The sequence below is a fragment of the Papio anubis genome, chromosome 7 (genome assembly GCF_008728515.1).
Source record: "Papio anubis isolate 15944 chromosome 7, Panubis1.0, whole genome shotgun sequence".
In the NCBI taxonomy this organism is placed as follows: Eukaryota; Metazoa; Chordata; class Mammalia; order Primates; family Cercopithecidae; genus Papio; species Papio anubis.
The window spans coordinates 115,921,875-115,939,099 of record NC_044982.1 but is presented as its reverse complement, the minus strand read 5'-3'; the positions used below and the strand labels follow the sequence as shown (position 1 = coordinate 115,939,099).

The window sequence follows — 17,225 nt, the reverse complement described above, 5'->3', positions numbered from 1 at the left end:
TGTGCTCCAAGCTCTTAGTCATGAATTCTTTGTCCAGACCAATGTACAGAAGAATTTTCCCTAGATTTTCTTCTAGTATTTTTGTTTCAGGTCTCATCTTGAATTGATTTTTATATATATGGAGAGATAGGGGTCCAGTTTCATTCTTCTGCATATGGCAGTCCAATTTTCCCAGCACCATTTATTGAGAAGAGTATCCTTTCACCAGTGTGTGTTCTTGTCAACTCTGTTAAGATCAGTTAGCTATAAATATGTGGCTTTATTTCTTTGTTCTATATTCTTTTGCATTGATGTGTCTATCTTTATTCCAGTACTGTCACAGGAAAGGGGTTCTCATCCAGACCTCCAGAGAGGATTCTTGGATCTCGCACAAGAAGGAATTCAGGGAGAATCCATCAAGTGAAGTGAAAGCAAGGTTATTAAGAAAGTAAAGGAATAAAAGAGTGGCTACTCCATAGAGCAGTCCCAGGGGCTGCTGGTTGCTCATTTTTATGGTAAAGGGCTAAAGAAGGGGTGAATTATTCATCCCTCCCCTTTTTAGACCATATAGGGTAACTTCCTGATGTTACCATGGCATTTGTAAACTGTCATTGGTGCTGGTGGGAGTGTAGCAGTGAGGACAGCCAGGAGGTCACTCTTGTGGCCATCTTGGGTTTTGGTGGATTTTGGCCAGCTTCTTTGCAGCAACCTGTTTTATCAGCAAGGTCTTTATGACCTGTATCTTGTGCCAACCTCCTATATCATCCTGTGGCTTAGAATGCCTTTACTGTCTGGGAATGCAGCCCAGTAGATCTCAGCCTCGTTTTACCTAGCTCCTATTTAAGATACAGTTGCTCTGGTTCACATACCTCTGATAGGACCATCCATGCTCTTTGGTTACTAGATAACCTAGTATAATTTGAAGTCAGGTAATGCAATGCCTACAGCTTTGGTCTTTTGGCTCAGGATTGCTTTGGCTATTTGGGCTCTTTTTTGGTTCTGTATGAATTTTAGGGTTGTTTTAGCTAATTCTGTGAAAAATGATGCTGGTATTTTGATAGCAATTGCATTTAATCTGGAGACTGCTTTGAGCAATATGGTAATTTTCATGATATTACATCTTTCAATTCATGAGCATGGGATGTTTTTCCATTTATTTGTGTCATCTTCAACTTGTTTCCTCAGAATTTTGTAGTTTCCTTGTAGAAATCTCTCATGTCCTTGGTTAAATATATTCACAGATATTTTTTGTACCTATTTTTAAATGGTATTGTCTTCTTCGTTTGGTTCTCAGCTAGGTTGCTATTGGTTTATAGAAACATTACTCATTTTTGTACATTACTTTTGTATCCAGAAACTTTACTGAATTATTTATCAAATCCAAGAGGTTTTTTGTGGATTCTTTAGGATTTTCTAGATAAAAGATCATATCATCAGCAAACAGGAATAATTTGACTTCCTTTTATCCAGTTTGGATACCTTTTATTTATTTCTCTTGCCTGATAGCTCTGGCTAGGACTTCCAGTACTATATTTAAAAGGAGTGGTGAAAGTGGACATCCTTGTCTTATTCCAGTTCTTATAAAGAACACTTTCAAATTTTCTCTAGTTAGCATGATATTGGCTTTGAGTTTGTTATATATGGCCTTTACTATTTTGAGGTGTGTTCCTTCTCTGCCTACTTTGTTGAGAGTTTTTATCATGAAGGAATGCTGAATTTTATAAAATGCTTTTTCTATGTCTGTTGAGATGATCATCTGTTTTTTGCCCTTCATTTTGTTGATGTGTCACATTTATTGATTTGTGTATGTTGAACCATCCTTGTGTCCCTGGTATGAAACCCATTTGATCCTGGTGTATTATCTTTTGATGTGCTGTTGGATTCAATTTGCTGATAATTTGTTTAGGATTTTTGTGTCTGTGTTCATCAGGGATATTGGTCTGTAGTTTTTTGTTGTTGTGTCCTTGTCTGGTTTTGGTATGGATGATACTGGCCTTGTAGATTGAATTAGGGAGAATTTCTTCTTCCTTGATTTTTGGGAACAGTTTCAGGAGGATTGCTTTAGTTCTTTGTATGTTTGGTAGAATTTGGGTGTGAATCCACCTGGTCCTGGGCTTTTCTTTTGTGGGAGGTTTTTTACTACTGATTCAGTCTCACCACTTATTGGTCTGTTTAGGTTTTCTATTTTTTTCTGGTTTCATCTTGGGAGGTTGTATTTTTCTGGGAATTTATATCCATTTCCTCAGTGTTTTCTAGATTGTGAGTGTATAGTTGTTTATAATAATCTTTGATCTTTTGTGTTTCTCTTGTATCACCTGTAATGTCTCTTTTTTTCATTTCTGATTGTATTTATTTGGATCTTTTCTTGGTTAGTCTAGCCTAGTAGTTTATCAATTTTATTTTTTTCAAAGAACCAACTCTTTGTTTTATTTATCATTTGTATTGTTTTCTTGTCTCTTTTCATTTAGTTCTGCTCTTTGTATTTCTCCTCTTCTGCAAACTTTGAGTTTGGTTTTTCTTGCTTTCCTGTTTTATTGAAGTGTGATGTTAGGTTGTTAATTTGTAATCTTTCTACTTTTTCGATGTAGGCATTTAATGCTTTAAACTTCCCTGTTATCACTGCTTTTGCTGAATCCCACAGGTTTGATGTGTTGTTTTTCCATTTTCATGTATTTCAACATTTAAAAACAATTTTATTTTAATTTATTTGTTGATGCGGTGATCACTCAGAAGCATGTTGTTTAGTTTCCATGTGTTTGTATGGTGTCTGAAGCCATCTTGGTATTGACTTCTAGTTTGATTACACTGGAGTCTGAGAAAATACTTGACATGTTTTCAGTTATTAAAAATTTGTTGAGACTTGTTTTGTGGCCTAACATATGACCTATCTTAGAGAATTTTCCATATGCTGATGAGAAGAATGTATATTCTGCAGTCCTTGGGTGGAATATTCTGTAAAAGTCTGTTAGGTCCATTTGGTATAAAGTCCAATATTTCTCTGTTGATTTTCTGTCTTGATGATCTGTTTAATGCTGTGAGTGAAGTGTTGAAATCCTCCAGTATTATTGTATTGCTATCTCTTTAGGTCTACTAATAATTGTTTTATGAATCTGAGTGCTCTGGTATTGGGTACATATATATTTAGAATTGCTATATTCTCTTACTGAATTGGTCCCCTTATAATTATATAATGATGACTTTCTTAGTCTTTTTAAGATATTTTTGATTTAAAGTCTGTTTTATATGATATGAGCATAGCTAGTCCTGCTCACTTTCAGTTTCTGTTGGTGTGAAATAGCTTTTACTTTCGGTCTATGTGTCTTTACAGGTGAGTTTATTGCAAGCAGCATATTGTTGAATGATGTTTTTAAAATTCATTCTACCAATCTATATCTTTTAAGTGGAGCTCTTAATCCATTTATGTTCAACGTTAACATTGATATATGAGGTTTTGATCCTGTTACATTGTGAATTGTTTTCTAGTTGTTTTATAAATTTGTTTCTTTTTCTTTGTCTTTTGGCTTGTTGGAATTATGTTGTGTTACCATTTGATTCCTTTCTTTTTCTTCTTTTTTTGTGAGTTTTTTTTTTTCTTTCTTGTGTTGTCATGGTGAATGTCAACCTTTCATTTCCACGTTTAGGTCTCCTTTGAGCATTTCCTATAGGGCTGGTTTGGTGGTCATAAATTTTCTCAGGGAAAGACTTAATTTCTCCATTTATGAAGCTTAATCTTGCTGGATATAAAATTCTTGTCTGGTGTATGGTGGTGGTGGTGGTGGTGGTGGTGGTGGTGGTGGTGGTGGTGATGGTGGTGGTGGTTTTCCTTACTGCACTTTGAAAATGCCAGCCCATTCTGTTCTGGCCTGTAAGGATTCTGCTGAGAAGTCTACTGTTAGTCTGATGGGGTTTTCTTTATAGGTAACTAGATGCTTTTTTTCTTGCTAATTTTAAAGTTCTTTCTTTTACTTTGACTTCAGACAGTCTGATTATAATATGCTGTGGTGCCTATTCCAAGTCCTTTTTGGAATGTATTTTCCTCAGGATCTCTAGGCCTCCTGTATCTGAATGTCTAAATCTCTTGCTAGACTTGGGAAGTTTTCATCAGTTGTTTCCTTAAATAGGTTTTCTAAACTTTTTGATTTTTCTTCCCCCTCAGGAATACCCATAATTCACAAGTCCAGTCACTTTATGTAGTCACAAACATCTTGAAGTCTTTGTGTTTTTTTATTCTTTTTAAGTTTTTATCTGACTGGATTATTTCAAAAGACCTGTCTTCAAGTTCTAAGATTCTTTCTTCTGTTCAGGCTTGTCTGTTGTTGAAGCTTTCAAATGTATTTTGTAATTCCTTCAGTGAAGTTTTCAGCTCTAGAATTTGAAGATATCTATCTTGATAAATTCCTCATTGGTATCCTAAATTGATGTTCTTTCTTTTTTGTACTGGTTTTTAGATTTCTCTTGTAATCTCATTGAGGTTCTTTAAAATCAGTATTTTTAATTCTTTATCTAGAAGTTCAAGAATTTCTTTTTGGTTAGGACCTATTACTGGAGAATTATTGTGTTCCTTTGAATGTGTCATAATATGTTGCTTTTTCATACTTCCTATATCTTTACATTGGTTTCTGTGCATCTGGAGTAACAGTCACTACTTCTTATTTTTGAATTTGCTTTCATTGGGTGGAGAGATTTTTATTGAAGATATGTCTATGATGTTGATTGGATAGGACATTTTGGCTTTCCTTCTGGGTATGTGCAGTGGCTTTAAGGATTCTATATGATTTCCTTGGCTACAGATAGCCTTAATGTTATCTGTGGATTTTTCTATGTGTTAGTGTGCAGTTATTGGTGGAGTCTGTGATGAGGTTTTGCTGGGGACTGGAATGCCTGATGGGTCCTTCAGTGGTAGTGGTGGTGGGCTAAATGTGTCTTATCATTGTGACCTGGTGTGGTATATACTGGTATCCATGTTCGTAGTTCCAGGTAGGCTGATTCTTTGGCCCCTGGGTGACTCTCTCAAATGCCTGTTGTAGTAGAGGTAGACCATGCAGGTGAGCAGGCTCTTGACCTCCTGGGGAGCCAGGGTGGTATGGGCAATGCGGATAGCAGTAGTAGTGAGAAGCTCTTCCCATTCGCAAGTATTGTGCCCTTGTTTTATCAGTTGTTGCAATGGGCTGTACATGTCATCCTCCAGGCCAGTAGGTGGCATTTGCAGGTAACAGCCAGCTGCATTGACAACAGTAGGCTTTATGCCAAGCTCTGTTTCTGAGGAGAAGTGCTTGCACAGGTGTCCCAGATGGTGAATTGAGTTGCAGAATTCTCAGGAACCTGGATCTCCCTAACCTTCACCTCCCTCTGCGGAGTGGGGCCCAAGTTGAGTGGAGCTGGAGAAGGCAAGCTTGTACTCAGGCCTCCCAATGGTGGGTGCATTTGCCTTCCTTGACGGGGGTGGCAGGGCAGTTCTCAGGCCCCTTTTGAAATTCTTGGGTGAGGGATGACTGTTTCTATGCTGAGGTCTTAACATGGGGAAGGAGGGCAGTCCGAGCGGCTGCAGATTTGGCTTGTGTAAGTGGGACTTGCTTCCCTCTTATGCCCCAGTCCTGGCAGAGTTCCCTCCCGCTCTTAACTGTGGCAGCAGATCAGCCTGTTCAGTCATGGCCGTGTTCTGTAACTCAATCCAGGGCCTTAGGAGATACAACCCAGCTTAATCCCAAGCCTCCATGGCAACTCTCCTCCTGCTCAGGTCCCAAGCGGGTAGGGGGATACCCCAGTCTCAGTATCAGCTGCCCATACCAGTTTCTCAGTTCTGGTTGCAGGAGTCCAGACTCCTGCTTGAGTCCCAGTTCTTCAAGCCCTGGCCCGAATCTCTGACACCAAAGCCTGGCACTGCCACTAGTTCCCAGGACCACCCACAGCTTGTTAAGAGCTGGGATTCAGATTACTGTAGCTGCCTATATCTGATGGAATGTGTGGTACGTCCCTGGAGCATTTCCTTCTCTGGTCACTCCCCAGGTGAGATCCAGGACTCAGGAGGGCCAAGGTGCTCTCCCACAGCCTGCATTGTACGATTCCCCTGTGGGAACATGGACTGCAGAGGCACACTCACTCACCCTCTCCCCTATTGGGGATTCATTTCCGATTTTCAGCCAGTCCCGGCCACACGGGTTACCTGTTTTCCTTCTCCTTCCCAGACGTTGAAGTTTCCTTTTGCTTTTCTCTTGAACTCCATGCTCCCTCTTGGATAATATATTTAAAGTGTAATTGTCTACATACTATTTTGGTTCTTCTAAGTGGATGAGATATGCTGGAAATGCTTCTAGTCAGCCATCTTGGAGAAAACCTTGAAATTTCTGAAATTCTGTGGATCTTATCCTAAACTCTGTTTTATTGAAAACTTTATGAATTCCTACATCAATACTATACTGTTTCAGTTGTTGATATTTTCTTAAAAGGATCCCTTCTCATTGTTCTTTTCAAAAATAAATATGTTTGGCCAGATGTGGTGGCTCACACCTGTAATCCCAGCATTCTGGGAGGCTGAGGCAAGTTGAGGTCAGGAGTTCGAGACCAGCCTGGCCAATATGGTGAAACCCTGTCTCTACTAAAAATACAAAACTTAGCTGGGTGTGGTAGTGCATGACTGTAGTTGCAGCTACTCATGAGACTGAGACAGGAAAATTGCTTGAACCTGGGAGGCAGAGGTTGCAGTGAGCCGAGATCACCCCACTGCACTCCAGCCTGGGAGAAGGAGTGAGACTCTCAAAAAAAAAATTTTTTTTTTTTTTTAAATTTTTTCTTCTAGATGACCTGCAGATTCAGCTTGTTAAATTTTGATAAAATTTCTCTTGGGATAGTAAATGGCATTTCATTGAATTTACAGATTCATTTCGAAAGAATTGTGATTGATATATTTACAGTATTAAGGCTTTGTAGTCAGGTGTGTGTATATCTCCACTATTATTATTATATTATTATTACCATTATTTTGAGACAGGGTCTCACTCTGTTGCCCAGACTGAAGTGCAGTGTGTGATCACGGCTCACTGCAGCCTTGACTTCCTGGGCTCAAGCAATTGTGCTGCTTCAGCTTCCTGTGTAGCTGGGACCACTACGACACCCAGCTAATTTTTGTATCTTTTTTGTAGAGATGGCGATCTCACTTTGTTACCCAGGCTGGTCTTGAAATCCTGGCCTCAAGCATTCCTTCTGCCTTGGCCTCCCAAAATTCTGGGATTACAGGCATGAGCCATCACACCTGGCCTCACTTTTATTTTTAATTAAATATTTTTAATAGATAACATATGAAGATGTTCTGGAAAGGATATATGGTGAAATATTACTGCAATGTCCCAGCCCTCCTCCACAGAAGCAACCATTATCATTATTTTTTTCTTATCCTTCTAGAGATATTCTATGCCTGTTCAAGCAAAGAGGTGTGTAAAAATAGCATAATAGATGTAACAAGCAATCTTAGAGGTTGTCATCATCAGGAGCAGGTCCAGCTTTTTTGAGGTCTGCAGTGAAAACTACTTTGGGGGCCTTGTATAAGACAGTGAGTAGCGAGGTGTGGTAACACACACTTGGAATCCTAGCTATTCAGGAAGCTGAGGCAGGAGGATTGCTTGAGCCCAGGAGTTTGAGTTTTGCCTGGGCAACTATAGCTATATTCTGTCTCAAAAAATTTTTTAAAAAGATAGTGAATACCAAATTATGTACAAAATGAGTAGATATTTAGAACGAGAAAAGAAAGCACAATAAATTAGTTTTTCAAAGCTGATAAACACTACAAACATTACAAAAAATCCAGAAAAAAACACTTTAAAAATATTACCTTATACACTTATGTGTTGTAATAATTGTTTTTGCTGCATTTTATTTCATTGTCTCCTCATATGTCAGTGATTTTGTAAGTCATTTTCTATGTAAATAGAAGGCTACTTTGGTCTTTTCCTCCAGTGTTTAAGATATAGTCATTTGAATATGACTCTACACCTTTGTGTCTCGGTGTTGGGTCCTGTTAGTACAGTGGGCAGAAGGAGTATTCCTGGAAGTTGTCCTATACTGAGACAGTTTAGGTATACACAAAAGTTTTGGCAAAAACCACATAAATATATCCCACTAAACCCACTAATGGTATATGTAGCTCAATTTCCTCTTGACTTCTCTTAATTACAAAAATGACTTCAGCCACTCCATCATGACCTGGCATAAGGTCAAGTCAGCATGGAAGCAGCAGCAGTCTTGATGGAGTATGGTTAAAATAGCTTACTATTTGGTGATTCCTTATCTTTTGCTGCTTCAGTATTCATGGAATATCCTTATGTCTTTATGCAAATGTGCAAGTGTTTCTGATAGATGAATCTCTTGAGGTAAAATTGCTGTATCAAAGAGTTTATACAATTTAGATTTTTATAGATATTATTAAATTACCCTGTAAAAGATTGTATCAATTTATATCATCACCAAGATATATAAGACTGTCCATTTCTCATACATGTGCTATTTGCATATTACTTACATAAGTGAGGTTCAACATCTTTTCTCATATATTAGGAAATTCTATGTATTTTCATTTTGTGCATGGTCTATATCTTTTACTTAGTTTTTATTGGTAATTTTTTTCTTATTAATTTGTTGAAACTTGTATATATTAGGGAAATTAGTTCCGTTACCTGTTTTCCCCCGTTCATTGTCTTTTTACTTCATGATAGTTTTTAATTATGTATACTTTTTATTTTTCTATGTAGTCCTCCTGAATATACAAAAACCCCAAAACACCAAACTCTTGTTTTTCCTATTCTTCACTTTCTACTCAACACAGAAAACCTTTGTGACCCCAGAATGTGGGGGTTATTTCCCCGTACACCAAGCAGTACTTCAGTGGACACCAGCTGTGTGTCCTGTAATTCAGTTCAGTTCTGACACTACCTACCTTTCTATTTTTCTAATAGAAACAGTGCTACTTACTAAATACTGAGTTTATTTCATATGTATATTCTTGCCTCCTCACCATTTCCATGTGGAGATATGGCACTGGAGAGAGTGTCATATCTCATAGGTTGAGAGCTCAGGACCACCAGACTACCATCTCTCTTCAGGTGGTAGTCTCAAGTCTGGGCCTCCAGAACTTCTGACTGACTAGCTACAGATTGGGGTTCCCATGATACCCTTGTTGGGTTTTATTAATTTGCTAGAGTGGCTTACAGGGCTCAGAGAAATGCTTACTTAAATGTAGCCATTTATTATAAAGGATATTACAAAGTGTTAAATAGCACAGGGCAAGATATGTGAGAAGGGGCATGGACTTTCCATGTCCTCTCTGGGAACCACCCTGCAGGAACCTGCATGTGTTCAGCTACCTAGAAGCTCTCCTGAACCCTGTCCTTATAAGTTTCTATGGAGGTTTCATTATGTAGGCATGACTGATTACATCATTGGCCACTGGTGATCAATTGAACCTTGAACTCATCTCCCCTTCTGGAGTTTGGGGAAGGGAGCTGAAAATTCCAACCCTCTCATGGTTGGTTCTGCTGTTGATTAGCCCTTATCCAGAGGCTATCAAGTACCCCATCAAGACTTGTCTTATTATAGAACAAAAGTTGCTCCTGTCACCCTGGAAATTCCAGGAGATTTAGAGGCTCTGTGTCAGAAAACCAGGATGAAGTCCAAAGACAGATTTCACAGTATCACAAGCCAATATGTTTAAATTTTCTTTTGTGGCTTCCGAGTTTGTGTCATACTTAGTCCTCCCTCCAAGATTATATTTTTTAAAAATCTCATGTCTTCTTATAGTGCTTTTATGGCAGCATTTGGTTTTAATCATTAAATTTTTGATACATATGAAATTTATTTTGGTATAAGAAATGAGATATAAATCCAACATTATTCTTTCCAAGTGATTACAGTTTCTAAGATTTTTTTCTTGAGTTACGTATCTTTTCCCTGATTTAATATGTCACTTCAATCATACGAGAATTTTCATACATATTTGTATCTATAATTGTGCCTCCATTATTTTTTTGAATAGAAACAGTGCTACTTATTAAAATGCCAAGGTTATTTCATATGTACATTGTTGTCTCCCCACCATTTCCATGTCTGACCATTGCTACTACTGTGTTCTATCATAACATTCCATATATGCTTAAATCCAAGCAAATGGTGGATTTCCATCTTTAAAAACTAAACAGGCATTTTGGACAACACATTTTTGGCAGTGGAACTTGGACAACATTTATCAGACATATTAGGGAAAATTCTCACTCTAGATTGTAAAAAGGACAACTGTATATCAACTGTTACATAAGTGAAATAATATGGAAATTTTTTAAAAACTGTTTAATGTATGTTCTTAAAGAGACTTTCTCCACTGCCAGAGATCTTGAATTACCTCCTGGTCAGTCATCCAGAAGCAATTCTTTATATAATTGACGAACTTGGCTTCCACTTTGGGAAGAGAACCAACTTTTTCTGTACTTGCTTGCGTTTTTGCTTTAATGTCTTCTACAGAACTAGGTCCTCTTGGTGTTTTTGGAGGTTTTTTTATTTTTATTTTTTTCTCCTGTTTTTTGAAGGATTCTTGATCCTTTGATCTTGGTGTTGATGGTTTTTAATCTTTTCCATTTTGGTTTGATTTTTGTGCATTTTTGGCTGGAGTGTCGCATATAGATTTCTTCACTGGAGCTTATTCTTGTCTCCTCTTCCCTCTCCACAACCCAGGTAACCTTGCTACCAACTCCAGGGGCAGATTGCTCTCCAGACGTACCTAAGAGTTGCACGTCCTCCTCTTCTTGATCTTCTAAGCCTCTCCACCTTCCTCCCCAGCTACTAAGTGCTGTCCTCTGATATGCATGGGCCCTGATCCACACTTCAACCATAAGGCCACGGGTGGTAGTATTTCAAAGCCCCCAAGGGAAATCATTGGCTGTTCAAAGTTGCCACTATTACTTTATTTTTTATTTTGTTATTATTATTTTTTTGAGACAGAGTCTCGCTCTGTTGCCCAGGCTGGAGTGCAGTGGTGTGATATCAGCTCACTGCAACCTCCACATCCTGGGTTCAAGCGGTTCTCATGCCTCCCGAGTAGCTGGGATTATAGGTGTGCATCACCATGCCCAGCTAATTTTTGAGTTTTTGTATTTCTAGTAGACTGGGTTTAATATGTTGGCCAGGCTGGTCTCGAACCCCTGACCTCAAGTGATCCACCCACCTTGGCCTCCCAAAGTGCTGGGATTACAGGCGTGAGTCATCATGCCCGGCCAGTTGCCAGTATTATTTTAATTCGACTGCCTTCATAATTCATCGTCTCTGTGTCAACAATCTGCAGTTCATCAGTTGCACCAGCCTCTTAACTGACCATTCTTAAAGATAACCAATGCTTATTTTCATCATTAGCCACCTTAAGGTGGTAATCTTTGTCAGCCTTTGGTTCACAATGAGAAACATGGTCCTCAGGCCTCGGGGGCTCATGTTCATGTCCATTGAATCTTCCATGGGGTGGTGGCACACACTTAGGTGGAGAAAGCAGATGGAAATGAACAACTATTGCTTGAGAGAACAGCCAGGCAAGATGGAATCAAACCAAGCCATTCTTTAATATTTTGTTTCCTTAATAAAATTACATAGTTTTCGTCCTAAAGGTTTTATACTTTACTTGTTAGGTATATATCTTAACTATTTAATTGTTTTTGTAGCTATGAATTAGGTTTTTAGATTTACATTTTCTAATTTTTTTGTTACGTAAGAATGTGACAACAAAAAACATTAATCATTTATTCTGCTAGTTTACTAGAGATTTATATTTCATTCTAATAGTTTTTCAGCTTATTCTTTTGGCTTTTATTTTTCTTTTAAAAATTATTTAAGTAATGCAGTAACATTATTAAAGAATCAAACCATATCAACAAAGTAAACCTCCTCCTTTATTGCCCCTTCCCCATTCCCACCCCTTTCCTCAGAGGATAACTGTTACTAGTTTAGTGTGTATACTTACAGGTGTCTTCAAAAAGCATTTACATACATGTACATCTAAAAATAATTTTTTCATTAGCAGTTATTGTATCATCTAGTTTGCTCTGCAAATTGCCTTTTGACATTATTGTATTTAAATTTCTCTCTGTTTGTACATATAGGACTATAGTCAGTATTTAAATGCCCAAAAGCGATGTTTATCAAACTTTAATGTGCCTGCAAACCACCTGGAGATTTTGTTAAAGTGCTGAAATCGATTCAGAGGGTTTGGGGTGGGGAAACAGAGATTCTGTATTTCTAATAAGCTCCCAGATGATGCCAGTACTGTTGGTCCTGTACTACACTTTGAGTGGGAAGGCTGTAACATATGCTTTAGACCTATTGCAGTTTGTGTAATTATTATTCCTGTTCATGAAGTCATTGGAGTCCCTCCCCACTACAGATAGTACAGTAATGCACATTGGAATTTCTCCAGGCAAGAGAGATTTTCTTGAATGTTCTAAGTACACAGTCATTGCCATGATGTGTGTGGTAGGGGCGAGGGTGGATTTCTCCAACCCTTTTCCTGTATTTGTATTTTGTTTCTTTTTCTTATTTCTTTTCTTTTTTTATTTTTATTTATTTATTTTTTTTTCAGACAGAGTCTCACTCTGTTGCCCAGGCTGCTGGAGTGCAGTGGTGCAATCTCAGCTCACTGCAACCTCCACGTCCCATGTTCAAGCGATTCTCCCGCCTCAGCCTCCCAAGTAGCTGTGATTACAGGCACCCACCACCACATCCAGCTAATTATTATTATTATTGGTTTGTGTGGTTTTTTTTTTTTTGAGACGAAGTCTCGCTCTGTCACCCAGGTTGGAGTGCAATGGCACGATCGATCTCAGTCCATTGCAACCTCCACTTCCTGGGTTCAGTCGATTCTCCTGTCTCAGCCTCCTAAGTAGCTGGGATTACAGGCACATGCCACCACACTCGGGTAATTTTTTGTATTTTTGGTAAAGACGGGATTTCACTTTGTTGGCCAGGGTGGTCTTGAACTCCTAACCTCAAGTAATCTACCTGCCTCAGCCTCCCAAAATGCTGGAATTAACAGGCATGAGCCACCACGCCCAACCTCTTTTTCTTATTTCATTAAATTAGCTAGGACGTGCAGTAGAATGTTGAATAGCTTCATTGATAGTTACTCTCTGACAGGAATATGAAATTAGTACAGCCTTTGGTAATATTTATCAAAATCTAAAATACAAAAACACCTTGACTTACTTATTCCCTTTGAGAATCTGTTCTAAAATCCTTGCACATGCATACAAAGATATGTACAAGGGTGCATATTGCAGCATTTACCTGTAGTAGAAAAATGAAAAGTAACCTTAAGTGTGCATTAATAGGAGAATAATTACATTGGGATATGGTCATACCATTGACCTACTATGCTATATATGTGGCTACATGTATACTAATATGCAGTATTATTAAGAGAGAAATACAAGTTGCAGAAAATTAGTTATTGGTTGACTCAGTCTATATTTTATTTTATTTTTTAGAGGTGGGGGTCTTGCTAAGTTGCCCAGATTGTAGTGCAATGGTATAATCATAGCTCACAGCAGCTTCGAACTCCTGGGCTCAAGCAGTCTCCTGCCTTCACCTCCTGAGTGACTGAAATTGTAGGCATGTTCCACATGCCTGGCCAATTTTTTATTTTTTTATTTTTATTTTTTGTAGAGATGAGGGGTCTCACTATGTTGCCTAGACTACAGTCTATATTTTAAAAACAAGTATGTGTGTGTGTATGTGTGATGTGTTTTAAATACATAGAAAAATGTTTGGACAGTTCAAACACCAAAAATATGAATAGTATTTCTGTCTAAGGAGGGTACTAGTATTGACAGGTGGTTTGAAGCTTGATAAAGGGGAGGCTTTATGTTTTCTATGTTCTGTACACCTTTTATACTGAGTAATTTTCACCTTCTTAAATTTGAAAATGATAAAAAGGAAAGTAGAGAGATGGAGAAAAGAAAGAAAACGATACTGCCAGTTAACAGAAAAATACCAACTGTAGAACAGTAGGGAGAATCAGAGAGCAGGTAAATTCAAACCATCCTGTAGTCAGTAATTTTCTTAAATAGTCAACAAGCGTGGTAAAAAATCAAATGGTACAAAAACATATATGGTATTGTTAGAGTCTTGCCAATGCACTATAATGTAGCAGTGTCTTGTGAGGTATCACCTGGAGTTCAGAGTTCTTTGTCTCAGTGACCAAGAGAATTAAGGGGCGTGGACACAAAGGGTGAGGTTGGAGCAAAAGTTTTAATAAGTGAAAGAAGAAAGCTCTCCGCAGCAGAGAGGGGACCCAGAAGAGGGTTGCGGTTTTTACAATTGAATGCAAAGGCTTTTTATAAGAAACCGTTGAGAGCTGGGCATCTCATTTACATAAGGTGCAAATTTCTGACAGCTCCACCCCGTCCTCTTAATGCACATGCAGGCCCTTAGCTTGAGTTACTGCACATTGCTTTGTTCCCCTTGCTGCACATGTGTCAGGAGATGGGATTTTCCATTGTGGGCATGTCTGGGCAAGTCACCTGTGTAGCCTTTTTTTACCTGTGGGCTATGGACATGCCTTAGGCAAGCCCTCCTATGCAAGTTCCCTTTTCTGTGCCTGCAGCTTGATTTTTCAGGTGGTTCTGTTTGAAATAATTCAACTGAGGACCCACCCTAACTGCCTACCTTACCGGTTTATTCCTTTATCCTCTCTCAGTACTGTGATACCACCCCCATACCTGCTATGATGGCTCCTCTCTAAAAACAGAAAATAGCGGCTGTGCGCGGTGGCTCACGCCTGTAATCCCAGCACTTTGTGAGGCCGACGCCGAGGTGGACGGATCATGAGGTCAGGAGATCCAGACCATCTTGGCTAACACAATGAAACCCCATCTCTACTAAAAATACAAAAAATTAGCCGGGCGAGGTGGCGGGCGTCTGTAGTCCCAGCTACTCGGGAGGCTGAGGCAGGAGAATGGCGCGAACCCGGGAGGCGGAGCTTACAGTGAGCCGAGATCGCGCCACTGCACTCGTCAGAGTGAGATTCCGACTCAAAAAAAAAAAAAAAAAAAAAAATAGCAAGTGTTGGTAAGGATATGAAGAAATTGGAACCCTTTTGCACTTTTGGTACAGCAAAAAGCATAGTCGCTGGTAAAAAGTATGGTGGCTTCTTAAAAAATGAAAAACTAGAGCCGGGTGCGGTGGCTCAAGCCTGTAATCCCAGCACTTTGGGAGGCCGAGATGGGTGGATCACGAGGTCAGGAGATCGAGACCATCCTGGCTAACACGGTGAAACCCCGTCTCTACTAAAAAGTACGAAAAACTAGCCGGGCGCGGTGGCGGGCGCCTGTAGTCCCTCCCAGCTACTGGGGAGGCTGAGGCAGGAGAATGGCGTAAACCTCGGGAGGCGGAGCTTGCAGTGAGCCGAGATGGCGCCAGTGCACTCCAGCCTGGGCGACAGAGCGAGACTCCACCTCAAAAGAAAAAAAAAAAAAAAAATGAAAAACTAGAATTAGCATTTGAACTAACAGTTCCTGTTCTGGGCATGTTACCAAACTGAACTTCGATCTGCCCACCCAGTGCAGCAAAGCTAAACGCTGACATTGGGATTGCAGCAAGAGAAACGGAGATGTTTATTGCAGGGCACCAAACAAGGAGAATCGGGTAACTCATGCTTAAGACCTGAACTCTCCAATGGCTTGCAAGCAAGGGTTTACAAAAGCAGGGGAAAATTTCAGGAATGTAGAAGTTACAGGCAAAATCATAAGGCAATACATGGAGGTTATACCTTGGTTTGGCCTAAAAAGGCAGGAAATCTTGAAGTGGGATTTACAGGTCATAGGTAGATTTTCTGATTTGCAGTTCATTAAGGGAGAGAAGTTTTGTTTTAAAATTTGAGGGTCAGCAGAAAAGAATATTAGCTCTGGCTCATGGGTGTGACTTTTCCCAAGTCCCTCAGGAAGAACTTTAGGACAAAGATGTTCAGTCCTCAGTTCCCCCTTATCTGAGGTTTACATGCCAACAGATCCATTTGGTGGGGTTCAGGTTTCTGAAAAACAAGCCAGGGACATGTGTTAAGATGTTACCTTTAGTTTCTATAGGGAACCAAACATCCCACCACTCTAACTTCCTTGGCTATTGTTTTAAGCTGCTGTTACCCTCTTGCTTATGAAGTTGCTCATTTGCTTCTCAGGGCCAGCTAGGTGCCTGGAACTTCTCTTGAAGGAACTCAAGATTTTCCTTTATTTCCATGCTGGGGGCGGGGGAGGCCCATAGGCCCCTCAAGGGTGCTCCATCTCAGGTGCATGTTCAAAAGAATTGAAAGTAGGGTCTCAGAAATATATTTCTACACCCATATTCACAGCTACATTATTCACAATAACTGAAACATGGAAACAACCCAAGTGTACGATGATGAAAGAATGGATAAGTTAGATGTTGTGTATACATACAATATTGAGACATCAAGCAAAGATTAAGTATGTTTAACATTGTTAAAGAAGTGGAGCCTATATTTAATAAAGGTTTTTGTGAATTTTTCAAAATAAAAGTTAATATATAGAGTACAGTTTTTCAAAGTTAAGAGCTTTAGACCCTAAGACTCCAAGTTTGAGGAATATTGCATTAGAATTAAATCATGTGATCACAGAGCTAACATGTAAACATGAGCACAAATGTTAGTGCTGAAATTTCATGTTCATTAAAATTTTACGTCATCATAAACATTTAAAAGCAAAATTTAAAATTCATGCAGAAAGTCAGACACTCAAGAGTGGACTTAGGAGAAACAACACAAAACATCGAATCCTTAAGAAACTTGAGAATCCTTGAAAAAAATTCTGATATGCCTTAGCACCTATTATGGTGTAGGCCACTGGGATTTCGATAGTAAATAGGACAGTCAAGGGCTAAAAACAGGGAAAAGTGAGGGACTGTGTGTCAGGAAATGCTTCTTTAAGGAAATACTTTTTTTTTTTTTTTTTTTTTGAGATGGAGTCTCCCTCTAGTGCCCAGGCTGGAGTGCAGTAGCACAGTCTGGACTCACTGCATCCTCTGCTTCCCAGTTGATTCTCCTGCCTCAGCCTCCCAAGTAACTGGGATTATAGGCATGCACCACAGCATCCGCCTAATTTTTGTATTTTTAGTAGAGATGGGGTGTCACCGTGTTGGCTAGGTTGGTCTTGAACTCCTGACCTCCAGTGATCCACCTGACTTGGCCTCCCAAAGTGCTAGGATTACAGGCATGA

General features: G+C 39.2%; 1 protein-coding gene and 1 pseudogene across 8 annotated transcripts in view; one reads left to right on the top strand and one right to left on the bottom strand.

Moving 5' to 3' along the window:
- The window catches only part of NEO1 (neogenin 1), a 266,759-nt gene that overhangs the window by 112,551 nt on the left and 136,983 nt on the right, over positions 1–17,225 (top strand). The gene's annotated exons all lie outside the window — the stretch shown is intronic.
- On the bottom strand, positions 10,325–10,894 carry LOC116275670 (annotated as a pseudogene).